Below are 27,191 nucleotides of genomic sequence, written 5' to 3' on the forward strand. Positions count from 1 at the left end.
GTCCAAACCATCTCAATCTTGCCTCTCTTGCTTTGTCTCCAAACCGTCCAACCTGAGCTGTCCCTCTAATATAATCATTCCTAATCCTGTTCTTCTTTATGACTCCCAATGAAAATCTTCAACTCTGCCACCTCCAGCTCTGCCTCCTGTCTTTTTGACAGTGCCACTGTCCCAAAACCATACAACATAGCTGGTCTCACTACCATCTTATAAACCTTCCCTTTAACTCTTGCTCTGTTAAAAGTCACTCCTGACACTCTTCCCCACCCACTCCACCCTGCCTGCACTCTCTTCTTCACCTCTTCCACACTCCCCATTACTTTGAACAGTTGACCCCAAGTATTTAAACTCATCCATCTTCGTCACCTCTACTCCTTGTATCCTCACCATTTAGCTGTCCTCCCTCTCGTTCATGCATATGTATTCCATCTTGCTCCGACTGACTTTCATTCTTCTCTCCAGTGCATACCTCCACCTCCCCCCCTCCCACCACTGAGGATGCAACAAGCCAGAGCATTATTAGTGCCGGTCCCAAGCCCGAATAAATGGGGAGGATTGCGTCAGGAAGGGCATCCGGTGTAAAACCTTTGCCAAATCAAATATGTGGATCATAAGTCAGATTTCCATACTGGATCGGTCAAAGCCTGGGTTACCAATGACTGCCACCAGTACTGTTGGCCAACAGGGTGCCAGTGGAAACTATGCTACTGTTGGGCGAAGGAGGAGGAGAGGGGGAAGGCATGTCTCGAGGCAGTGGGAGAGGAGGAAGGGTAGGAGTGCGGAGGTGAGAGTCGGAACTTATAATGATGGCACTATGACTGGTAAAGGGAGAGAGCTGGCTGATATGATGGAGAGAAGGAAGGTAGATATACCATGTGTGCAAGAGACCAGGTGGAAGCGGAGTAAGGCCAGGAGCGTTGGAGGTGGGTTCAAGCTATTGTTACCATGGTGCGGATGGGAAGAGAAATGGGGTAGGGTTAATTCTGAAGGAAGAGTATGTATGTCAAGAGTGTTTTGGAGGTGAAGAGAGTGTCGGACAGAGTGATGAGTATGAAGCTGGAAATCAAAGGTGTGATGATGAATGTTATCAGCGCATGCCCCACAAGTTGGGTGTGAGATGGAAGAGAAAGAAGAATTCTGGAGTGAGTTGGATAAGTGGTGGAGAGTGTACCCTAGGAGGGGAGAGTGGTGATTGAGGTGGACTTCAATGGGCATGTTGGTGAAGGGAACAGAGGTGATGAGCAAGTATGATGCCAAGGAGAGGAATGTGGAAGGACAGATAGATGGTGGCGGATTTTGTGAAAAGGATGGAAATGGCTGTGGTGAATACATATTTCAAGAAGAGGGAGGAACACAGAGTGATGTATAAGAGTGGGGGAAAGTGCTCACAGGTGGACTATATCTTATAGAGGAGGCACGATCTGAAAGGGATTGGAGACTACAAGGTGGTGGTGACAGGGGAGAATGTAGCTAGGCAGCATCGGATGGTGGTCTGTAGGATGACTTTGGAGACAAAGAAGAGGAAGCGAGTGAAGGCAGAGCCGAAGATCAAATGGTGGAAGTTGGAGAAGGAAGACTGTTGTGTGGAGTTCAGGCAGGAGTTAGGACAGGCACTGGGTGGTAGTGAATAGCTGCCGGATGGCTGGGCAACTACTGCAGAAATAGTGAGGGGGACAGCTAGGAAGGTACTTGGTGTGTCATCTGGACACAGGAAGGAAGACAATGAGACTTGGTGGTGAAATGAGGGAATAGAGGAAAGTATACAGAGGAAGAGGTTGGCAAAGAAGAAGTGGGATAGTCAGAGAGATGAAGAAAGTAGACAGGAGTACAAGGAGATGGGGCGTAAAGCAAAGAGAGAGGTGGCGAAGGCAAAGGAAAAGGTGTACCATTATCATCAAATATGACAAAGTCAAGAGGAACAAGTGATTCAGTTCACTTTGTCCACATCGTCTCTGCAATATCGGTAATGTTACAAAAAAAGCAGGCATCCTCTTCTTTTTGTTTTTAGCTCCATGTTATAAACCATAAACGAAGAAAGGGAAGTAATATATGGGAGCCAGTTTCCGAATCTTTCACATCGCTGCTATTTTCCCCCCAATGAAAATAGAGTGTCCGTGTGTAGGACGTATTGCCAAAAGTCACCATAGATTTATCTGATGTATCTGCTGTCATTTTGTGCATTAACGCTCTGACCTTTTCGTCCTGTTTCAGAAGGAATGCGGCCCAAGATGGTAAGAAAGATGGATATGTAGTGGATGAGACCTGTCAAAAGGAAAGAAATGGAGCACACACTCTGCACTGGAGTGGTAGGCTTTATACAGCACTGCTACCATGGAGCACAGAGCCTTTACATACGCTTACTATTAACTCTGTGTGTGTGTGTGTGTGTGTGTGTGTGTGTGTGTGTGTGTGTGTGTGTGTGTGTGTGTGTGTGTGTGTGTGTGTGTGTGTGTGATGCAGTGTGTGTGTGATGCACAGGGCGTGTGTGATGCGTCAGTGCAGTAATACTGGGGTAGTAGTGCTTGTAGTTAGTGCATGCTGCATGCTGCTTCTGCTTGCTACTCTCTGCTCTCAGCTACTGCCGCCGGCTAGCCCTCTTTGTGGGGGTGAAAAGAGGAGCCGAGTGCGTAAGTCTCCCCTGCCGGTACATAGCCTCTCTACCGCCCAGACTCCTGCAGTGCCTCCTCGTGGCCACACACGGTAACTGGGTACCTTGCGGTCCCCGGCTAAAATGTAGGGGATCTCGGAGCTACAGTGGTCCCCAGAGGTCTAATGCGCAGGCCCATGTGAAGTGGATACGCCCTGGCATTGACCAACCACTGTCCCACTGCCTTGTGGGTAAGTGTAGGACGACAAAGGCTAGGGGAGCACACCCTGAGAGAAAAGCAATGTGCATGGCGGCGCACGATAGGCGGTCCTCTGACAGACTGGAGCTCCGGCAGCCTCCTGCAGCTGTGGAAGAGTGCTGGTCGTCTTGGGCCCCCCTTGCCACCAGATCCCACCCTCTCACAGTGAAGAAGTGCTGCTGGGACATGCGCACCCCCAGCGGCACTGTAAATAATCTCTTTGCGCAGGTATCCACCTCTGCCTCGGTGAGACCAGCAACCGGAATATGGATCAAAGTCTGGCGGCGATGGGGTGTCTGGTGACGGGAGCAGGTATGAATGCACTGGAAGCTCCTAATCAGACCCCTGCACGCCAGCGGCACAGGGCTATTCATGGTCGCCAGCAGCTGGGCTTGAGTGGCAGCTGCTCTCGGCAGACCCCTGTGTGTCTGAGCAGCCCTATTTAGGAGCCACACTGCTCACCCCAACTGGGGAGGGGCCTAGAAAAGGTGGCCTAAACATTGCCCACTCAAAACATCCTGGATAGGCTACCGCACCTATCGGGACATTCCACTGCGGTCGAAATAAAAAAAAAGAAAATAATTCCCTTTAAACTGGCAACATGGAACATAAGAACTCTGCTGGACGTTAATGCCGAAAGACCTCAGCGAAGGACTGCACTAATTGCAGCGGAACTCAATCGCTACAATATTGACATTGCTGCACTCAGTGAAACCAGGTTCCTGGATGAAGGCTCCCTGAAGGAGGACACCTACACCTTCTTCTGGAAGGGATACCCTGCAGGAGGACAACATCAGCATGGTGTGGGATTTGCAATAAAAAACAGCCTCCTACCAAGACTCACTGAAACACCGATTGGCATAAGTGAAAGGCTCATGTCACTCAGGATCCCTCTGGCCAAGAAACGTTATGCCACCCTCCTAGGTGCCTATGCACCAACACTGCCATCAGAGGATGACGTAAAGGACCGCTTCTATCAGTCACTAGATGAGGCTCTCCGTCATATACCCAAGGAGGACAAGATCTTTTTGCTGGGCGATTTCAATGCCAGAGTGGGGAAAGACAACAAGGTGTGGAGTGGTGTCATTGGTGGGCATGGCATTGGGAAAGTCAATGCAAATGGACTGCGCCTCCTAAGCCTCTGTGCTGAGCATGGCTTGACCATCACAAACACCCTCTTCCAATTAAAAAATAAGCACAAAACATCCTGGATGCACCCACGCTCCAAACATTGGCACCTATTGGACTACATCATTGTGAGACGTGCTGATACAAAAGACGTCTTACTCACTCGTGCAATGAGAGGTGCTGAGTGCTGGACAGATCACCGGCTCATCATGACCAGGCTCCAGGTGGAGGTACGCCCTGCTGTTCGTCTCCAAAGGTCAGGAAAGAAGAGGCTTGACTGTACCCGGCTAGAAAAGGCTGAGGTCCAGAACAATCTCCGCCTCTCTCTGGCTGAAAACCTGGAAGACATTGAGCTTCTCTTGAGCACGGATGATTCCATTGACAGGAAATGGTCTTCCGTGAGCTCCAGACTCTACAAGGCAGCATCCCAATCCATCGGTTACAAGAGCAGAAAACACCAGGACTGGTTCAATGACAACACAGGCACAATAACTTCCATACTCAAAGGCATGCATAAAGCACATAGTGCTGTCCTCAACAATCCCACATCAGCTACACTCCGGCAACAATGGCAAGCATCCAGGAGAGAGGTGCAGTCAAAATTGCGTGCCCTGCAGAATGAGTGGTGGATATCGAAGGCAAATGAAATACAATCCCATGCCGATAGAAATGATATGCACAACTTTTATGATGCAGTGAAAACCATCTACGGCCCAAGAAACTGCTCTGTCTCCCCCCTGAAGTCTGATGATGGTACCACCCTCATAAAGGACCAGAAACTCATCACAAAAAGATGGGCAGAACATTTTGAGACTCTTTTGAACCAGCCCTCCCCAACAGATCCCTCGATCTTGGATGAACTACCTGTCCGCCCCACCATCCAAGACCTTGACCTTCCACCAACCTTTGAAGAGGTTCATTGTGCAGTTAGGTCGCTGAAAAATAACAAGACCCCTGGCCCTGACAGTATCCCTGCAGAGATTTTTAAACAGGAAGGCTACCTCTGCACCCGTGCACTTTTCCTGTTCATCTCACACGTATGGAAGAACGAAACTGTCCCTCAGCAGTGGAGGGATGCTAACATCATCTCCATATATAAAGGCAAAGGAGACAAGTCCCTCTGTGGCAACAGCCGTGGCATTTCACTACTGGCTGTTGCTGGAAAAGTCCTGGCCAAACTCATGTTACACAGGCTGGTAAAACACATCTCAGAGGAGCTGTTGCCTGAGTCACAGTGTGGGTTCAGGAGGAATAGGAGTACTGTGGACATGGTGTTCACAGCACGGCAACTCCAAGAGAAGTGCAGGGAGCAACATCAGAACCTCTTCATAGCCTTCATCGACCTGTCAAAGGCTTTCGACACAGTCAACCGGGACATCCTATGGAACATCCTCCTGAAGTTTGGCTGTCCACGAAAGTTTGTCAACATCCTTCAAAGGTTTCATGTGGGGATGATGGCACGTGTGACCATTGGAGGCCAGGAATCCGAGCCCTTCAGGGTGTGCACCGGGGTACGTCAGGGGTGCATCCTTGCTCCAGTTCTCTTCAACATATTCCTCCTGTGTGTGACATTGCTGCTCCACAAGGAAATCAGGAAGGACAGTGGGGTTACTGTGGACTTCAGACTAGATGGAAACCTATTTAACATCCGTAGGCTCCAAGCGGTCACAAAAATGACATCGGAGCACATCATTGAGTTACAGTACGCAGATGACTGTGCAGTTGTGGCCCACACACCCGAGGCACTACAAGCTACCCTTGCAGCTGCTACAAGGGCGTATGGTAGGCTGGGGCTCTCTATAAATGTGACAAAGACTGAAGTAGTATGCCAGTGGGCATCTACTCCTCCATCTCATTCACCAACCTTCAACATCTCCGACAAACCACTTGCAACAGTGGAATCCTTCAAATACCTGGGCAGCTTCCTCTCTGACGACTGCAGCATCGACAGGGAGATGCAAAACCGGATTAAACAAGCGTCATCCTCTTTTGGCAGACTTAGGAGAAGGGTCTTTCAAAACAAAGACCTCAACCTCCACACCAAAATATCTGTCTACTTGGCAGTTGTCATCACGACTCTCCTCTACAGCTGTGAGGCATGGACCCTGTACAGCCACCACCTCAGGATGCTTGAGGCCTTCCACATCAGATGCCTACAATGCATCCTGAGGATAACCTGGCGGGACCGAGTGCCCCATACTGAAATACTCCGCAAGACCAACTGCATCAGCATGGAGGCTACCGTCACCCAGCACCAACTTCGATGGCTCGGTCACGTCATCAGGATGCCAAAGGAGCGCTTACCGCGTAAAGTGCTGTATGGCCAGCTACATCTTGGCCGCCGCTTGGCAGGGGGCCAGAAAAAACGGTACAAAGACCAGCTGAAGACCATCATAAAGAAGTGCGGCCTGAACCCGAGCCAGCTGGAAGACACTGCCGCCCAACGCTCCATCTGGCGGCAGCTCTGTCAACAAGGGGTGCAAAACCTCGAGAAGGACCGCGGTGATCGACGGACCAGAAGACGTCTGAAGAGACATGAAGCCAGTACCAGACCTACACCCCCAGTCAGGGATTTCACCTGTTCTGTCTGTGGCAGACATTGTGGATCACGGATAGGGCTTTACAGCCATAAGAAGACTCACAAGTGACAGAGGCAGGATTGTCATCATCGGACACGACGGACAACCTAAAGCAAGTGTGTGTGTGTGTGTGTGTGTGTGTGTGTGTACTCAAGCTGATCCATAGCTTAACTGAGACCCGAGAGAGGACTGAAAAATAACAGACAAATGCATGATAGGCACACAAATGGTAGGAAGAGCAGGAAAGGGCAAACAGAGGCAGAAGGAAGGGGCTTCGGAGCAGATGGAGAAAAAAAAAGGAAATCCGTTGTGATTCGTGGTCATGTCTTGTCTCGTTTGTTCACGCAACAGGTCAGGAGCTCAAATGACAATCGATTACTTTGTCCCTACCAGTGTAATATGCTTTGATTGGATTTAATATTTAATTCGGTTGTTGTTTACTTTCCCATTTCCTTGCTTTTCTTTTGGGGTTCCTTGAGACTGGAAATCCATCTTTTGTTGTCCTCACTTTGTGATTAAGGGGATGCAATATTGATGAGGAATGGGCTTGCTTGTAGAAATAGGGAGTAAGTCTGCAAAATATACAAACTGTTAAGCTCGACATCGATCTAGGTGCCCATATTAAGCAGAACAAAATCTGTTCTATTCTAACCCAGTCAAACTGACTGAACCTTTGTATGGCCGGGGGGGACTTTGACTCTTATTAGGTGTGGTAAAGATGAATGTTTTTTTTTGTTCTTTTTAAATGAGAATCTGATGCTACAAGAAACCCGTGAGTCTCCACCCCTAGCTCCCTAAGCTAACCGTAGGGGGCTGTGTTATGTTTTCTTTAAGTGTCCCCAACAAAGACGCTTCCATCAGATCCTGCCGATCACACCTCTTCCTGCCCCTGAGCCGCAATGTGCAAAGCGCAGGACATCCAAACACATCAAGACATAGATTGAATCAATGACTAATGATGCCCAAAGGGAGGAAAAAAAAATCTGTATTCATCTCACCACGACAGAACAAAAACAGCACGAAGCCCTTATGCGAGGGGCTCATTTGCCGCAGCTCAGCTGTAGAGTAGCTTTAAAGGCTCAGAGAGTAGGAAATTACATGCCACGAAAGACGTGATGCGTGTTTCTGAGATGGTGCAGTCCAAGAGGAAAAGACGAGACGCGTTTCCCCCCCCCCCCGTTATTAAACCGAGCAGTACAATGCAAAATTGATTAGGCAGCGTTTCGTAGTCTATATTTAACCCGATATTAGTAACTGCGGCCTTGACACTAAACCTGTAGAGGAAAACAAGAGCCGTGTTCCTTCAAACTCGGTGAAAGAAATCAGAATTCTGATAACCTCCTTAACTAACCACAGAAATAAGGAAACTTCACCCTGCGATGAATAATTAATGTGTTTTGATCATTTCATGCTGTGGGTTATTTGTCGAGAGGGCAATGCCGAAGCCTTTCCGTGCAACAGCCGACACAACGATGCTTCTGTATTTTTCCTGGTCTATCTCCTTTTTTTTGTATGAAACCTTAAAGATTTACATGTGTTAACGCTTTATAAATAAGGGGGGGTGGTCCGTGCTGCGCCAGCCTCTTGGCTCCTGGATTGCTCTCCGTGAGCATATGGCCACTTGGACGGATGCGTGGCTTCGACCCACCGAGAGGTGAAGTGCATGCTGGGACGGCTGAGGGCCGAGAGTCGGTTGGCTTATGTAACCATGGCAGCCTGGTGAAGGTTGAGGTAAGGGAGCTGTCTGTTCGGATGACCTCCATTCATTGTGGCGGAAAGCACAGATGCCAGCCGTTGTCATGGTATCCAGCGGGAAACCTCCCCAGTCAAGTTAACAGCCGGCGGGGAGGAGCCGTTCAACAACATGAGCTGGAATGAAAGGCTGAGTAGTAACTGCAAACCATCCACCAAGACACATTGCATCAGGGCTGCTTAAACGAGATATGACACATGCCTCATTCCCTTATGCCAGACCATGACAAGTGATCAGGCAATCTCATAACCCATGCTGCATTGCAGGAGTCGGAAATTTGAATATGTATGCATGTAACTTTGCTATCTCCATGTATGCACTGTTTAAATTGAAATTGAGTCTGACTGTGAGAGCTGCCAGACTCTCACTTCTTTGTCACCTGCACCTTTTTTTTGTATGATAATCATCTGCGGAAAAATTTCCAACTCAAAGCGATACAGTTCTGAACTAGTTCTACCAGTCAGCGTGAAGCCCCGGAAACAGGCCAACCATGTTACCAAATGTATTTAGAAATGCATGAGCTGCAACCAGAATTTCAAATGTTATCTTATAAAATCTCATTCATATTTGATGGGGTAACAGAACATGGTGGGGGGGGGGGGTGTTTGTGTGTGCAGACAAATTTTAGGAGGCCCTCGTGGTCTGTGATAATTTTCCCTATGCATTTTGAGTTTGACTTTGATTAATATGCACAAACGTGTTGGATGAGATGCACATGAATGTTTATGGACAAATTCTATATACAGCATATACATGCATACACAACCATGTACATGTAGCATCTTTGCAGCTACAGCAGATGGCACATGTCAGCTGTACAAGCAAATCCTCCCTCCATTAATTTCATATGATGCAGTAATGGCCATACAACCTTCCTCCTCTTGCCATATTGGGGGCATCGTATTGGGACAGCCTTCTCTTACGCATTACCTTGCTACCGCATGGGTGACGCGTCTTCAAGAAGTACAGGTCACCGAGGACAGGGAATTTGTTTTCTGATATGGTTCCACGGAGGGAAAACGGTCCAAGATTGCTTTGTTTAAAAAGGGAGCTGCGCCGAAGTGGTTTCACGAAAAGAAATATTTACATCCAGGCGGCTTATCGCCTCAGAAGACGTCAGAGAGTATTAATATGTAACATCTTGCAGGGCTCTCCTGGACACTTACCATGGCTTGGAAGAGGGAGAGAGCCCGGCGTTATCGGAGCTCAGCAGTGTGACTCTATGATGGTATCAGCTGCTGGATTCCATTAGGCGATGCCCACATCTATGTCTACTGAACATATTGGCTCACACTGCGAGAGGAACACAGCCAGCGATAGGCCCGCAGTCATGACACATGAGCTATCATCCATAATCCAGAAAGGCATATCAGCATACCCACATTAGTTTACTGCAGACTTGATGCTGCGGCACAAAGATTAAGGGAAAACTTTCTCTCCCTTTCTATCTCCCTCTCTCTCTCTCCCTGTCGGCCTGTCTCTCTCTCAAAATCATACTTACGTTATACAAAAACAAACATTCAATATAATGTAAATGTGGAAATTCTTCAGAACCCATCTCCCCTTACACCCCGACTACTTCCCAGGGCACCCCGATTTCTGAAAGCAAACAGGATGAGTCCCCCCCCCCCCTCCCGCCTTTGTTTACACAGAGCTGCTTATTTAAGCAGTATATTTGCATTGCAAAGACAGTCATAAAAATGGAAAAAGCAGAACAAAATGATAATGAGGAGATGGATAAGTAATGAGAAACACTTCCCTGTTTAATACTGTGGTCCTCAGAGGTCAGTGATGAGAGTCTGAATGAGCTCAGCTGTGCATCTGCATCAAAATGTTGTTTTAATGAGTAAATGGTCAGGGCCCCAGACACAGCTACACGATAAGCATCCATGAGTTTAAAGTAGTTTTACAATTACTGCACAATTAGTTGCTTAAGAACAGTCATGTGGGGTATGCAATGCTCATTAGCATTTCGGAGATGAGATTTTCTTGCAGTTTAATACCCTTTGTGTAAATGTTTACAAGTCCCTTTCCATGTGTGTAATCATTTATGGGCACAAAGAATAAAACTTAGCTATTATGAATATGTGTATAACATTTTGTGAGATGCAAAAGAGGTGACAGCACTTTTTTACAGGTACAACAAGGTTAAAAGTATGGGTCTGCGTGCACGTAACAGGAACACTAACTGGCTAGGGTGAGGGTTGGCTTGGAGGAACCACCTGGGACCTTCAATTCATTAACATGTCTCCCAGTACATAATAATCAATGTCTTTTTAATGACGAGCTCAACCGGGTAAAGAGCTCAAAACTTAAATTGTGTATATCGCCAACACGGGGATCGCCGGTTCGAATCCCCGTGTTACCCCCGGCTTGGTCGGGTGTCCCTACGGATACAATTGACCGTGTTTGTGGGTGGGAAGGCAGATGTGGGTATGTGTCCTGGTCGCTGCACTAGTGCCTCCTCTCGTTGGTCGGGGCGCCTGTTCGGGGGGGGGGGGGACTGGGGGGAATAGTGTGATCCTCCCACATGCTACGTCCCCCTGGTGAAACTCCTCACTGTCAGGTGAAAAGAAGCGGCTGGCGACTCCACATGTATCGGAGGAGGCATGTGGTAGTCTGCAGCCCTCCCCGGATCAGCAGAGGGGGTGGAGCAGCGACTAGGACGGCTCGGAAGAGTGGGGTAATTGGCTGGTTACAACTGGGGAGAAAAAGGGAAGGAAAAAAAATTGTATATTTCGATTTCTTTCAACACAACTCCGTGCAGTGATCCAAGCGTTGCTCACAGAATCTAACAACCATTGAGTCCTATATTTGATCAAATTAATCCCAATCTCACTGGAACACTTCCCCGAAAGTCACTGTGAAACTGTTACAGTTCATGTTGGTCTGGGAAAAAAGTCACGCATGTAATACACACACACACACACACACACACACACACACACACACACACACACACACACACACACACACACACACACACACACACGCACACACGCACACACACACACGCACAACAGCACATGGTTTCATGTAAATAATGTGCTGAACTGACCAAACTGCCGTTGTTGACCCTATTTTCTGCAGGATGTAATGTGCATGTAAAGCCCTCCGAGCTCGTTATGTGACTCGGGAGCTGTACAAGTTCAAGTCCAAGTGCAACTTTACTGCCACGTGTAGAATCCAATGAAATTCTTGTGCTCTGGCTCTCTCGGATCACCTGACTCGACTCGACTGTCGCACAGCTGAAAAAAAGTAAATGGGTTTGAGCGCCGTGGCCGATATCACCAAAGTCCCAAATCATAACGGCAGTGTGTTGCTCCAGCCCCAACAGAGACCGTCTCAGAAACACCACTGAGAGACAAATCCAGCAGCCACAACCTGAAGCAAAAAATACAACAACAAACGCTTCCAAAGTAAATGGAGCTCTGCAGAAATCTGACCTGTTATATCATCAGCATAGCCGCTGATGTTGTGGCCTGCTCTCTCTCTCTCTCTCTCTCTCTCTCTCTCTCTCTCTCTCTCTCTCTCTCTCTCTCTCTCTCTCTCTCTCTCTCTCTCCGACAAGGCTGTGTTGTGTGCGGGTGGGTGTTCATTTTCCCCCCGTGGCAGGCTTACAGGCTCAGACACGGGTTCAAAGTTCTCCCAAAAGCTCAGACAAACACATAGCGGGCCCCTGCAGGATTAGCTGCAGAGGCAACAAGCCTCGCAGACGATACCACACCAAATCCTAATTACGCTGAACACGCCGCGCAACAAGGCAACAAGGTTCCTACAGGGCCTCAACTGTGAGCAATAACGTGTTGTCCAGGCAAACCCGAGTCTCAATTGCTTGTTGCTTTGCTGTTTGAAGGATCAACAATGTCCCGCCTCATTTAAGAATGAAATATCCAGCTTTTTTTTTCTTCACCCCCTTAAAATGATTGATGGCACACAATGCGAGCTGTTGCTCCCCGTTAAGACCGAACTCCCTGGTTTATAAAGACACAGCACTTCTACACACTTCTGGAGATTCATCCTCTACTATTTTACACCATAAAATTGAGGTAATTATATATGTATATATTTTTTTGCGAGTATGACATCGAGGCTCCATCAGATAATTCTTACAACTTAAAGCCAACATGAAAGCAGCTCGGACCTGCAGGGAGAATTTGGCTATTACAAATTGAGGTCTTTTCGGTTTTTGAAAACTTACTAAAGTTTTCTGAGTGTTTGAAGCCTCGCCGGTTCAAAAATTTAAAGCAGAGACAGAGAGAGAGAGAGAGAGAGAGAGAGAGAGAGACAGAGAGAGAGACAGAGAGAGAGAGAGAGAGAGAGAGAGAGAAACTTGTTAGATACACCACGTCTCACCCACAGTAATGGTTGTTCCTGCTTTACTTTGTATTTGAAGTTGTTCCGCCAAGTTTTAGGTTAGCGGAGCAGAGACGGCCCATCTGACTGTGTCTCAACACTTCATTAGGCTGCTGGAGATGGACTCCTTCCTTCTTAAGAAGGTTTCAAAACCTTTCATTCCCATTCAGTTCCATTGATCCCATGATTAAAGACGGTCTTAAAGGATTACTCTTCTCAAATAAGTGCAGATGCTTTAAGTGTTCCACATGCGTCACGTGAACTAGTTTGCAGGACTCATCATACGACTGCGTTGGGCATCGGAGCCATTCATGCTTTCATGCTCCCCCCCCCAAAGCCGAAGGGCTGTCATGCAGAGGGGTGGGATTATAAACAGGATGTCTTCCTAATCACGACTCAGACGAATGCAGATAGAGGTTGAACACCCCCGGAGAGATTTTCTTCCACTTGAAGGCCACTTGAAACCCCATCCAATGGATTATGGAAGCGACTACTATGGATGCTTTTATGCATCTATTATCTCCGGTTTCCTTGTTGTGCTAAATTGTCTGTCTTTGTTATTGTTTTGTTTGTTTACTAATGCTGCTGGGCGACACCCGAATTTTCCACATGGGGATCGATTATATCCACCCATACCTATCTCCATCCATCCATCCATCCATACCTATCTCCATCCATCCATCCATCCATACCTATCTCCATCCATCCATCCGCCCGCCCAACTATCCATCGGACACAGAGCTCCTCAATCTGAATGTCTGAGAGGTGCCCTCCGACCCTATCTGACATTCCAGACAGCATTTGATTTGAAGCCTGCAGCAGCCTTTACAGTCCCGTGACACCTCTATGGCGGCAATGCTTTCTGTTTCCTGGATAAAAGGAAGGAGCGTGGAGGTTGCATCAAATTGCACACCTGAGAGGTAGAATTTAATGGTTTAAGTTCAGTTTTCACATAATTGCCAGCTTTCACTTCTACTTTTAATTAGATACCGCTCAACAAGGAATACGATTTGTAAGCTATGAGCAATCTGAGTTCGCACACAAGCAGGATTTGCTAGCACCACCCCTGACTGGCTTATCTAAATTTGCCTCTGGGCAGCCAAGTTGCCTGGGTTAGTGAAATGTCGTGGGAAAAACCAACTCAGTAATATTGGACATTAGGTGAGTGAACGTTTCCTGGTTCAAACCGCCCTGATTGTGGAAATCTTGTTACACAACGTGAACAACGAGTCACACGAGTCACATTTTATCAATCTTAACCATCCCGTGGCCTTTGGACAACACCAGCCTGCAGCAGCCAGAGGAGGCAGTGGTTTTACTGGGTGGATGTCAGATGTGAATGCATCTGGCTGTATGTCTGCAAAGCAGGCCACTGCTGCAAAACAACAGGCATGCTTGGCAAACACTCCCCAGGTAAATATAGGGTCAAAGAAAGGATTAATATGAAAAGTGCCTCGTGGTTATCGTTTGGAAATTTTTGAACAGTTTTTCATTACAAAGCACAGAGCAAGAAGGTGGTTAATGGATACTATTACCTTTACACATGGTTGAATTCCATTAATTCCTCAACCCTCATAGGACGCACTGATGCTTGAACAGGAAAAAAAAAAATCAATATCACAAAAAAAAAATCTGGCTCACCGTTGACTTACAGTGAAGTTTTCCTTCAAAAGTTGCTTGTTTTGTACCTGGCTTGGATGTGCGGGGGCAGGGGGCGGGGGGTGGAGGAGTCCAGTCATCCAGGAAATATGAGAGCAGCCGTGTGGTTTACGGAGGAGAGATTCTCTATCAGGCATCCATTACACCAGAGACCAAGATCATTCAAGATGCTCAGCAGCCCGTTGATGGATAGACACGGTGTTTCTTTGTTGCCTTTTTCTGGCCTTTGATCATCCCATTGTGGGAATACTATTCCACGTTTCATCCGTATACCATTGTGCCACTGAGATTAAGGAGCAGTTATCATCAGAGGTATAACTTCAAGGAGAGTCAAGTCTTTTACACCTATTATGTGTGTGTGTGTGTGTGTGTGTGTGTGTGTGTGTGTGTGTGTGTGTGTGTGTGTTTATTATGGGTGTGTGTGTGTGTGTGTGTAGGGTGTGAATGGTGGAGAGAAATAGACAGAGAAGAATAACACCTCTAGTTGATTAATCCTGTGCAACTCAAACTGCCATGTGGCCTTGATATTTATTGGCAGGTGCTTCAAAAGGATGCAATCAGAGATGCAAGACACACACACACGCACACACATGCTATATATACATACATACATATATATATGTGTGTGTATATAGCATGTGTGTGTGTGTGTGTGTGTGTGTGTGTGTGTGTATATATATATACAGTGCTGCTTGAAAGTATGTGAACCCCTTGAGCAGTTTAGATGTTTCTGTTGTTTTACCATGATTTTCTTATTTTATCGTCACCAGTTTTTATGTATGAAATGTCAGATATATGTTTATCAATTACATGTACTTGTTTAGTGGGACTTGTTTAAGTAGCCCAAAAACTACATGAAACATAGAATTAGTGTATGTGCAAAAGTAAGTGAACCCCCAGCTGGATTATGCAACAAGACAATGACCCAAAGCATTCCAGCAAAACTACAAAGTAATAGCTTCAGAGAAAGAGAATTCGTACTCTGGATTGGCCCAGTCAAAGTCCGGACCTTAATCCAATTGAAATGTTGTGGCGAGACCTGAAGAAGTTGGTACATACCAGATGTCCCTCCAACCTCTCTCAACTGGCTGAGTTCTGTAAGGAGGAGTGGGCAAAAATCCCCATAAGCAGATGCGAGAGACTGGTTAGTGGTTACAGAAGACGTTTGGTTGAAGTAATGGCCTCAAAAGGAGGAGCCACAAGCTACTAATACAAGGGTTCACATACTTTTGCACATGTTAAATTTTCAGTTTTTGTGAAATAAATCACCTTTGTTGAATTAAATAATGAAAATATATCTCTTTTTGTGTGTGTGTCCATTATTTGGAAGGTGTGCTTTACAAATTGGGATTTGGATGTATGTGTAATAAGCTTATTTTAATGTTTTTTACAAAAACAGTGACCATGTCTGGAGGGTTCACAAACTTTAAAGCAGCACTGTATATATATATATATATATATATATATATACATACATACATATACACACACACACACACACACACACACACACTGGATAAGCAGTTTGGATAATGGATATATATATACACACACACACACACACACACACACACACACACACACACACACACACTGGATAAGCAGTTTGGATAATGTGTGTATATACACTACCGTTCAAAAGTTTGGGATCACCCAAACAATTTTGTGTTTTCCATGAAAAGTCACACTTATTCACCACCATATGTTGTGAAATGAATAGAAAATAGAGTCAAGACATTGACAAGGTTAGAAATAATGATTTGTATTTGAAATAAGATTTTTTTTACATCAAACTTTGCTTTCGTCAAAGAATCCTCCATTTGCAGCAATTACAGCATTGCAGACCTTTGGCATTCTAGCTGTTAATTTGTTGAGGTAATCTGGAGAAATTGCACCCCACGCTTCCAGAAGCAGCTCCCACAAGTTGGATTGGTTGGATGGGCACTTCTTTGAGCAGATTGAGTTTCTGGAGCATCACATTTGTGGGGTCAATTAAACGCTCAAAATGGCCAGAAAAAGAGAACTTTCATCTGAAACTCGACAGTCTATTCTTGTTCTTAGAAATGAAGGCTATTCCATGCGAGAAATTGCTAAGAAATTGAAGATTTCCTACACCGGTGTGTACTACTCCCTTCAGAGGACAGCACAAACAGGCTCTAACAGGTACTATTTAATGAAGATGCCAGTTGGGGACCTGTGAGGCGTCTGTTTCTCAAACTAGAGACTCTAATGTACTTATCTTCTTGCTCAGTTGTGCAACGCGGCCTCCCACTTCTTTTTCTACACTGGTTAGAGCCTGTTTGTGCTGTCCTCTGAAGGGAGTAGTACACACCGGTGTAGGAAATCTTCAATTTCTTAGCAATTTCTCGCATGGAATAGCCTTCATTTCTAAGAACAAGAATAGACTATCGAGTTTCAGATGAAAGTTCTCTTTTTCTGGCCATTTTGAGCGTTTAATTGACCCCACAAATGTGATGCTCCAGAAACTCAATCTGCTCAAAGAAGTGCCCATCCAACCAATCCAACTTGTGGGAGCTGCTTCTGGAAGCGTGGGGTGCAATTTCTCCAGATTACCTCAACAAATTAACAGCTAGAATGCCAAAGGTCTGCAATGCTGTAATTGATGCAAATGGAGGATTCTTTGACGAAAGCAAAGTTTGATGTAAAAAAAATCTTATTTCAAATACAAATCATTATTTCTAACCTTGTCAATGTCTTGACTCTATTTTCTATTCATTTCACAACATATGGTGGTGAATAAGTGTGACTTTTCATGGAAAACACAAAATTGTTTGGGTGATCCCAAACTTTTGAACGGTAGTGTATATATATATATATATTCTGTGTATTCACATATTCGTATATTTTTTTTTTGTTAAATGCACAAACAGTACACTAATACCTTGATTTCTATTGAACTTTGCTCCATAATGACCGTCTAAGAGTAATTCAGGGCTGTAACTCTGACACCCATATTGATGTAGGTGGACAGGGCATGAAGAACATCCACAAATCAGTGCAGAAGTGTTAAATTGCTTCCCTCATCAGATAAATCACCTCTGTGTAATGGCCGTAAGTCCCTCTCTCCTCCATTTCATCTTGTCATTATTCTATTTCATGTCATATATTAAATACGGTGCCCATAATTGATTTTGTCCTCTCATTTCCTGCCAGTTTGAGTGTTAAAAATTATTTACAGCTCACATAAAGCTGTGTGTCCATGATGGCATGAATTGAATGTAAATATGGGTTTTCTGAAACACAGTGAAACAGTCATGCAAACCTGAAGGAAACCTGCCAGATTCTCTGCTACCGCTGCTCCAGCACGAGGCAGACGATGTGTGTTTGACCATCCTCTGGTCTATTCTGACCTTGGAACGGCCCTATTTCACACGGGCAAAACATGGCCCACATCCATGGCCACTAAATCACAAGCAGAAGACGCGCCGTGGCTAATGCTTCTTACAAGGTCACCAGCGATTAGATGAAGACATAGCAATTGCAATTACCAAAAAGTGAAGGGAAATTATGGAGCAAATTACAAATCTCAGGGCGCGGAGAGAAACACAGCACTCGATTCCAATCCAGTTCTAAGACCATACCGCTAAACCACTTGAGTTGTTGCCCTGGAAAAGGGTTATATAACTCAAACCACCACTTTCACGACACCTCCTGTAATGGAGCTTCACTCGGAGTCCTTGGCAATACCTGTGCCGTAGTTGGCATAAATGTGCCAACTACGGCACAGGTATTCATTTAGAGGCCTTCTTTTACCCAGACTGTCAAAATCCCTAATCTTGCCCCCCCCCCCTTTTTTTTGTTGTCTCCAATTGTATCCGGCCAATTACCCCACTCTTCTGAGCCATCCCGGTCACGGCTCTACACCTTCTGCTGATCCGGGGAGGGCTGCAGACTACCACATGCCTCCTCCCATATATGTGGAGTCGCCAGCCACTTCTTTTCACCTGACAGTGAGGAGTTTCACCAGGGGGGACGTAGCACGTGGGAGGCTCACGCTATTCCCCCCCCCGCCCCCCCCCCCGAACAGGTGCCCCAACCGGCCAGAGGAGGCGCTAGTTCAGCGACCAGGACACATACCCACATCCAGCTTCCCACCTGCAGAAACGGCCAGTTGTGCCTGTAGGGACGCCCGACCACAGCTGGGGGTAACACGGGGATTTATATTGAAACCCATTTCAATATAAATAAAAGTCACTTAAAAATACCTGCAGCTATTAAGGTTGGCAGGAGAGGACCCAGACATGATAACCAAGGTAGATTGAAGGGATTTAGGTGACCGATTTTTGTTTTTTTGTTTTTTTGTCTTTGAAAACGTTTGGTCTCTTGCTGGCATCAGAATGAACTGACGACAAACCCAAAGAGACTCACTGACCTTCCTGCAGAGGTGGGATGTCAGTTAATAAGATATCACTAAAGGCAATATGTTATAAACTTTAGTAATTACAAAGCATTTGGTCATTTAATCAGTAGAATAAAAGATAAAAAAGAGACAGCAACGGTACAGTGGGGTGAAATGTAATGAATGATGGTAACGTCTACGGTGTCTACAGAGGGCTAATACTACTACTGCTAATAATAATAATAATTAATTGCTTGTAACATTGTAATACCAGACTTCTGACTAATTTACATTATCTCAAAATCCTTGAAAGGACTTTCGGTTGTGATCTACCGAGTGGACCCAAACGCAGACACAGACTGAAGGTAAAAGAACGAGATGGGTTTATTAGAGCAAGGGGAGGCGTGGAGTGGGGAGTATGGAGCATCATCCAGCAAGCAGGGAGGCAGGTAGGGAGGGCAGCCAGGCAAGCGGGTGAGAGGCGATCCTGGGTGCAGGACAGGAGACAATGGTTAGCAAGGCAGGATAAGGCAAGGTGTCCACCACTTCGCAGAGAACTCGGCCATGCTGACTCACGAGGGTCCCCTGTGAGGCCAGGGCTTTGTGGAGCTCTTCTGTAGCTGAACCTGCTGGGTCCATGGTGGTTTTATTGTTCTGTCGTGATCTACCGAGTGGACCCAAACGCAGACACAGACAGAAGGTAAAAGAATGAGATGGGTTTATTAGAGCAAGGGGAAGTGTGGACGGGGGGTTTGGAGTGCTGTCGAGCAAGCAGGGAGGCAGGCAGGCCAGCAGGTGTAGAAAGGGGGAGCATGGAGTGGAGGTTTGAAGCGCTATTGAGCAAGCACGGAGGCAGGCAGGCAGGCAGGTGAGAGGCGATCCTGGGCGCAGCCGAGGAGACAGCAGCTAGCAAGGCAGGATAAGGCGAGGTAAACAGTTCAGTCAAGACACGAGGGATCGTCTCTAAATAACCAGAGAGGCCTGAAGTGTTTCACTCCCAACTGTCGCTGGGACAATGATCCGGGGATGAGTGGGTGAGGAGCAGATATACTGCAGGGGTTGATGAGCTTGATGGAAGACAGGTGTGGATGGGTAGTGGTGGGGGGGGGGGCGCCATGCCCACACCAAGCAGGAATACAGGGAGACACAGGGGAAAACTGGGTGGCATGGACCCAGTAGCCGTGACAATTTTCTACGTGGACTTTCCTACTCCTTCACCTCTCTTCTTCTGTCTCAGTGTTTTTTTCTATAAACGTCACCTGTTTGCAGCAAGGCTGGAAAGGCTGCATAGCCACACACACACACACACACACACATATATATATAGCAGCTGATGTATGTATTTAGCAGATGAGGAGTGCGAGACGCACGAAACAGGCCTGTACTGCAATGTATTAAAATCTTTTTTCCTGTATCCATGTTGATTATATATATATATATATATATATATATATATATATATATATATATATATATATATATATGGCGGACACTAGGGGCTATGCCTCTCACCCAGCAGGACTGTGAGCTGGGGGCGTGGTTTACGTTCCCGGGCTCGCCGGTGCAGGGTTGTTCCTGCTGCAGTTGGTTTTTGGAGTTGAGGAATAAACATCAAACTCGCCTTGGTCTCCTGTGTTTTTCCTCATTCCTGTCACTATATATATATATATATATATATATATATATATATATATAGATAAGCACAGTCTGACGTATGGCTCTGAAAGGCGTTTGCAATTTGACAATAGGCTGCAGCAAATAAAACAAACCCCCCCCCCCCAAAAAATGTAAACTACTTGGTTTCATATATCAACAATTTATTGCACACTATTTTATTATTGCTCGATGAACAAATGCATCTAATATGCATATATTTTGCCATTGCACGCACCAAATGCTTTGCAATTACTGTGTAAACATGTGTCCTCTATAACTTTGCACCCCTCTTTGTAATGCATCATCAGGCATATATTCTGTGACACAACATTACTGAGTCTCGGAGCATAAAATTTTCCGACACGCAGCGTCTCCGTTTCTCTGCAGGAGTTTTCTCTTTCACCTGGAGCAAAGCTCATTTCACTGGAAAATTGGCTCTAGCGCTCAGCTCCTCACTGCCGCCATTCTCTCCGCCTGCCTCTCTAAATTCAGCCGTTATTGTAGTGCCTTAAGCGCTAATCCAATTAGCTATAGGAAGCAAATTGAGCTATCTCTCATTTTCAAGGAGAAGGGATTGGGGGGGTGGGGTGGGGTCTGGGCAATAGAAGGGGGAGCAACGAGTTTTTATGAATACCCTGACTCACGGGAATAGACGCTACCTGATGTGCGAGGTCTTCCAACCTGCAGACGCCGAGCCAAGTTTTCACATGACGACTGGGCGGTTGTGAGAGAGCGATAGACGGTCATAAATACGGTGTAAAAAAAGTCATGCTTTTCTTTTGTTGTCGTTTCTGTCCCCCCCCCCCTTCAACCCAGGAAACAAATTTGGCTTTTGTTGTGAGGAGGCCTCATTGAACACGGTTGTCTCGCAGCTCCTCAGAGCTCAGCGATTAAACCCCGACAGCTCACCCCGCTGCTTCTCATATGTCCCCGACTGCAGCCCGAGGTGGATTTGTCAGTGTTCTTGGCTCCGCGCCAATCTATTATTCAATGTAAACATAGTCTTCGATTGCGAAGCGCCAGCCCCTAGCTGCCCTTGGCAGTTAGACGACCGTGCGGCAGCCATATTTCTCAGGGAGTGCTTCGATTTCTGCCAGATGGTGCCAATACCGACGGGCGTCCAAAAAACAGCGTGGGCGGCGCTGAGTTCACGGTGTACCTGCAGGCAGGGGTGCGGGAAAGTCAGTCAGAGTTGGGGGTGCTGAGAGGAAGTCTATATAACGGCATCATATTAAGTATTTTTGTATTAATTTGAAAGGCTGTGTACAGCGTGCCAGGAGGTTCAAATCTAATATAGTCTTGTGACGACGCACAACAGACAGCGGTGTCCGTGGTTCTGAAACACAGCACCATTATTTCAGAGACATGTTGGACACTCGTATCCCGGCCATTGTTTTTGCTTTTTTTGGTATTTTTCTATAGGGTACATTCAATTCAAACTGGGGGTGCTAGAAAATACTTAGAACATTTACACCACAACACCGCAACAGACAGCAAACTTGAACACCGACATGCTGTATGTCAAAGGACCATAGTCTGCTATGGACAGGCCGCACACCGGATGCAGGTTTATTCCTGATCCAGACGACCATTTACTGGTGACTGAGCACACACACACACACACACACACACACACACAACAACCTGAAACACCACTAAGAGCTCTGAATTCATTGAGGACCACGCTCTAAATTACAACTCCACGCTACAGAGACGTCCTCCCTGGTCTATTTCGAAGCATGCTGCGCCACCAGATCTGTGACAGAAACAAGGAATAACGCAATTTACTAAATGATATAATCAATTCATACGCCCCGTAACCGGCGAGGAAGGAAATTAAGAGACGGGGAGCGAGCTGCGTAACTAATCATCCAGCCAGATCCACCACACCCAGTTTAAAAGCATCTGAAATGTACAGCGAGCCAGGGTACGTAAATACAAAAACACGCAGTCAAGACCAGTGGGCCTGCATGGCAGCAAGAAATGGAATAAAATCACATTTACCTACATTAAGCAGACGGTAGTGATACCTAAGCCACTATATCCGTGATTCTTCACGCCTGCGCGCTCCGCGTTTGTGCATCATACACAGAAAATACATTGAGTGTTCTCAGATGAAATCAAATCCATTCCATCCATTACCCAAACCGCTCATCCTGCTCTCAGGGTCGTGGGGATGCTGGAGCCTATCCCAGCAGTCACTGGGCGGCAGGCGGAGAGACACCCTGAACAGGCCGCCAGGCCATCACAGGGTCCACTTGCGCACACACACACACACACACACACACACACACACACACACACACCTAGGGACAATTTAATACGAGATCAAATATCTTAAAAAAAAGGTGGATTTAAACCGGGGGGGGGGGGGTTGGGGGCACGGTGGCGCAGTGGTTAGCGCGGTCGCCTCGCAGCAAGAAGGTCCTGAGTTCGAGCCCCGGGGTAGTCAAACCTTGGTGGGTCATCCCGGGTCGTCCTCTGTGTGGAGTTTGCATGTTCTCCCCGTGTCTGCGTGGATTTCCTCCGCGGGCTCCGGTTTCCTCCCACAGTCCAAAGACATGTAGGTCAGGTGAATCGGCCGTATTAAATTGTTGCTAGATGTGAATGTGTGTGTGTGTGTGTGTGTCGGCCCTGTGATGGCCTGGCGGCCTGTCCATGGTGTCTCCCCACCTGCTGCCCAATAACTGCTGGGATACGCTCCAGCATCCCCGCGACCCTGAGAGCAAGATAAGCGGTTCAGATAATGGATGGATGGATTCAAACCATTTAACAAACAACCATGTTTTATAGACCGTTTACGCTAAAAAAAATAAATAAATATAGATTTAGTTAGTAAACTTTTTGCCTTGCAGTTGCATCCTACCGCCAATAGGGGGAGCTGCATCCCCCTCAGCGCCCCTACTTCCCGCATCGGTGCATGTAGGGGACTTGGAACGAGTTGAGCAAGCGGATGTGCCAACTGCAACTTTTACCAACCACAGCAGGTGCACAAAAACGCACATTAGTTAGTGTCTGGATCGCCAGCGTGTGTTACATGTGGTTCTGCTGTAATTCAGGTGGGCGGCGTCCATTTACATCCTGTCTGTTTACAGACTTACAGGGCCGTTATACAGCCAGTGGTGAGATCCACCCAGGAGTCATAAAATCAAAGTACAACAAACATCCTCTTCGTTCGTCTGTATAAGAACACGCAGATATTGAATAAGGGACATTTATTTTCATCAAAATAATTGAGAAATCTTGGCACGTCAGACATCTGACATATACATCCTATCTGTACATTAGGTTTACATTGTATTTCACGTTTTTACCTTAGCAAAACCTGGTGCTGATTTGGGAGTACGTTACGATTTGCTATGAGAGTCACACGCTGACCTCAGAAATCTGCTTAAAACAGAAACGTGTTCAGGAGTTTAACATCGTCTGTGTCTGTAGCTTGCAAAATAAAATCCATTTCACAATCTCTGCTGCTGAAACTATCTGCTTTCTGGCGGTGCTGCAGAGAGGGCTCAAAAACCATCTGTAAGTTTTGCCCCAAAGCCTTGTGTCTCCAAAATCCTCATCCAACCACTGGCAGACCCGGCCCGTGGTGCTTGCCTGGGCTTGTTGGCACCACAGCGGCCTGTCATGATGAGAGTTTTGCCTCTCGCCCTTCCCGGGCTTTCACAGCGGGCCGATTGGTTGTGGTGGCATGCGAGGTGGATGAAGAGAGAAAAGACCTACTAGCGGTTTTCCCTCTCTTGTTTTAACACCGAAACAAAGCTCTGAAACGCTGCTGCTCTGCAGAGGGAGGAAGAAGGGATTCGTATCCGTCAGTGTGTGTGTGTTTTTTGCACATACATGCGTCTCCATTCAGTATCGGCTGAGGTGCAAAATCTCGCTTTGCATTTTGTGTCGTACTCCCGTCCTTATAAAATGCAGCTTCTCTAGTAAACATGTGATAAACCTGGGCTGAACGCTGCCCTGCAGACCTAACGTGCACGAGCATTATGTGAACTTTCTGATCGCCTGCAACACCAAACCCAGGCCTGGGCTTTCAGCCGCCCTGCAGACCCCAGCGTTAATGAGACGGACAGAAATAAACACCGCTGACAAAAATGACAAATCACCGTAAGTGACTCATCAGAAACTGTCAGCAATCAAACCGCCATCACCCAATCTGCTTTCATAGGAGGCAGCATATATCTCTGTCTCCCGTGTTTCCTCCGAATGGCGCCATTCATTTGCAGATCACATATCCGGATTCAAAAGAGCACCTCTGACTTCAAAGGAAGCGGCGGAATGACATTTCTCCGTCGTGTGAAGGACAAGATACATCTCACAGCTGTATATATAGCGGTGACAGATGTGGGGCTCGCTGCTATTGAAGTGTGTTTGGAGGAAGGGGTGGAGGTGGGGGTGGGGGGTCGGGGTGAAATTGAGCACACTAATTGAGACAAAGTCTGCCCCCTGCCTGTGTGAACTGCCATTCCTCCTGGCTAAGGACACTGGTAATTACAATGCCCGAGAGCGCCAATCAATCAGGCTAATGTGCAATCACAGGTTTGGAGCCTAACATCCCAGCAAATCTGACAACATTTGGTTCACACTGATGCCCTCGTAAATACCCCCGCCATAATTTACCACGTCCGTTACGGCGTCCTTTCTGCCTCTTTGTAATCAACCATTTTTTGTCAACGTAGTGGTTTGTGATTGCCCAGGAACATTTTCAGCCCATTATCACGTCACATGATGGATAGCTTCCTCCCTCCCGCCCCCTGGGTACGCGGCCATGCCACAGCCAGCCAAAACTGCAGATATTCTTACACATATAGTACTGCAAAAATGACACACCTCTCCTGCTTCTCCCGGCTCAGTCCCTTGCATTGCGATGCTTAAAACACAAATACATGTCTCTAGTTATTTAATAGCTGCTTCACTACCCATGGATCTATGTCAGCGGTCCCTTGAATAATTGAAGCTGTGGAAGAATTGAGACGAACGGTAGAATAATGATCTGCTGGGCTAATTCGCGGCCCGGTCACGTCAAAGTCAAAGTCAGTTTTGAGCCTTCAGTTTTGGTTTTTGCACTGGCTTGTCTAACCCTCTCTCATTACAGTCCCCTTTCTTTTCAGTCTTCCTCATTTCAATCCTTCGATAATATGATAAACTCCATTAACTGCTTATTTAGGGGTCACACACACACCAATTACTCAAAAGTTGTGAGCAGTCCGGCAGACTTTCAGGACAGACACTGACAGACATTTTTATGAGGTCTTGCATGCAGCCAAGCACACCTCAGTGTGTGTGTGTTGGGGGAGGGGGGGTACCACGAATCCCTTGGGCTCCTTAAACAGTCACTGGTGCTCCATAGAGGTTATTACTCTGGAGCTCTCACTCATGCATGTGCATTGCAAGACTGGCTCGCTTGCTGCTGCACAGTTTGATGGTACAAAACCTGCTCTACCACATATCTTACATACATATTTTCCACAAATTATCGAGTTATTTCCATTGTATCAAACCAGTGTGCATGCAGGTAACCGATAAGTATGGATGAGCCATAACAAGGATTTGCAAATGGCCTCTAATGAACACAACACACACGTGAGCCAATATATGTACACAGACTCACACACAGACTAAAAAAAGGGTGCATTGTGTCAGGCAATCTAGCTGCTATTTTTTTTCATGTCTTCTGATATGATGACTTGGTTCATTCCCTTGTTATGACTAAGAAAATTACATGACTGGCGGCTACAGTCATGGCAGATCATATCAGCGTCTGGAATGGGATGATCATTTGACTTAACATGAGCAATTATGACTTTCAACATGACTAATTTAATTGAACATAAATTAGAACGCTCATCCTCAGGCATTAGACTCCTTTTATATTAAACTCCATTTATATTTGGACAAGATCCCCTACTCTGTAATAACAGAATAAGACATTTACAAAAGGAAAATACATAGACAGAAAACTGACAGACTGACAGATAGATACTTATTAAAAAAAAGAGGGTATAATACTTTCGGGATCGCCCAGACTGTGTTGTAGATAGCGGTCCACTTCCAGCTGACTATCAACTAAAACTGCAGCGGGACAAAAGCTCGGCGTTGCAGCGTAAACAAAGCGCTGCCTACTGAGAGGAGACTGGACGCTCTGAGTCGGTTTCTTCTGTGTGGATCAGACTGTTTTATGGATCACAGGACTGGACGTGTATCTTCATTAGGGATCTGACCAAAACCAGCCGGATCGGTGTTGTTTAGATCACGATTTGAGAGTTAACTTGCAGGTTTGAGAGGGCTGCTCGTTCAAGTACCTGTGCCACGGTCAAGAATACGCCTGTGTTCAATATTTTTTTTTCGGTGCACTCATCCAAATCTTCAATATTAGAAGAAGACACACAATTAACAGGCAGCACCTTTCCGAATCTTAGTGACTAAAATCCATAATACATAACGCAACCAATAATATCTCACCAAAACTACTCTATCTCAACGTAGATGTCCCCACTATGATTATTCGGCAATGAAAAAAAAAACAGTGTACAGAAAAAGATGAAAGGATGGGGTGAAAGAGGTGAAATGGATGTGGACCATAACGTTATATCACCCATCTTAGTCCACATGTCAGCCAGGGCTTTTTTTCTGATAAGGAAACAGTTATCAAACCATTTTCCGTTTCTGCTGCTATGGTGACAGGAAAGCCGAGGAGAGGTGGACAAGAGCCAGGCGATAACGCTAGCCTGGGAAATACATGTTTTAAGCCCCTGCATCCACTTTCAACCGTTTTACAGCTATGGTTTTGTCTATACCCTGTGCTAGCAAGGCCTGTCAAGTGTTCTGCATCTGATGAAAACTAAAGC

This window comes from Lampris incognitus, chromosome 19 (genome assembly GCF_029633865.1).
Source record: "Lampris incognitus isolate fLamInc1 chromosome 19, fLamInc1.hap2, whole genome shotgun sequence".
In the NCBI taxonomy this organism is placed as follows: Eukaryota; Metazoa; Chordata; class Actinopteri; order Lampriformes; family Lampridae; genus Lampris; species Lampris incognitus.